The sequence below is a fragment of the Bison bison genome, unplaced genomic scaffold (assembly GCF_000754665.1).
Source record: "Bison bison bison isolate TAMUID 2011002044 unplaced genomic scaffold, Bison_UMD1.0 scf7180017864139, whole genome shotgun sequence".
In the NCBI taxonomy this organism is placed as follows: domain Eukaryota; kingdom Metazoa; phylum Chordata; class Mammalia; order Artiodactyla; family Bovidae; genus Bison; species Bison bison.
Window position 1 is genome coordinate 2,537,055 of NW_011494711.1, and position 1,103 is coordinate 2,538,157.

The following is a 1,103-nucleotide window of genomic DNA, read 5'->3' on the forward strand; positions in this document are numbered from 1 at the left end:
AGCTTTTCTTCTACCTCACTACAGCCCAGTGCCTTGGTCACAAAGATCCTAGTTTGCTGCATGGGGCCTTGAGTCAGTGATTTTTCTAGGAGGCTTTTTTGTAACCCCTTCAGCCTTTTTTTGCTGATCAAGATTACCCAATAAACTATCATATTATCCTCAGTTACTCATGTTTGCTCACAAAGCTTTTGCCAGGAAATCAGATGTCCTGGGTATTGGTTCCAGATCTCCAAACGACTGGTTATCTACCTTTGCATCAACTGGCCTGGCATGCTGCGTGGTTCATGGGGTAGCAAAAAGTTGGATACGACTGAGTGACTGAACTGAACAGGACCACTAGGGAAAAAGTCACATCAATGAAATGAGAGAATTGGAGCTCTCCTAGCATCACAGTTCTATAATCTTTTGCAGTCTTCTGTCATTGATGCAATGCAAATCTTTTCCTAAGTATTAAAACTTTGTGCATATTTAGAAGCTACTGGAGGAGGTAGGGAATAGGAGTAGAGGATTTGTCGTTAAAGCTCCATTGCTTCTCCCACCACACACAATGCAGTGTTGGAGATAAAACATTTGTTGTTTCTAAGTATGGATACTCCACAATACTAGTTTTGAGGCTTAGTTTATGTTGGTTTAAGTCCTTTTGCAAGCTGGATTCCACACTGTCACCAATAGTAAAGCATTTTTTTTTCATTCAACATCTGTTGAGTACAGAATATATGCCAGAAACTCAAGGAATGAACATGAATGCTGACATATGAATTATTCCCAGTAGGAACTCACAGGGCACAAGAGGGGCCAGATAATTATCATAGCTAGTAAATTTAATGAGCATCCAATGTATGCCAAGCAATGTTTTGAGCACTTTACATGGATTATCTCATTTAATCCTCATTTTAGTTCTGTGAGATAGGTACAAGTGATATCCTTATATGACAGATGAAGAAACCAAGACTAAAACAGTTATTTAACTTGTCTAAAGTCACACAGATAGTGAATACTAAAGCTTGAGTTGGACTTCAGGCTTTAGGTTTTAGCTTATACACTTGCCCTCCCAGCTGTGCTACTTTCTTAGAGTGCTTGGAGTAAGTGTTATGGTAAAGGCA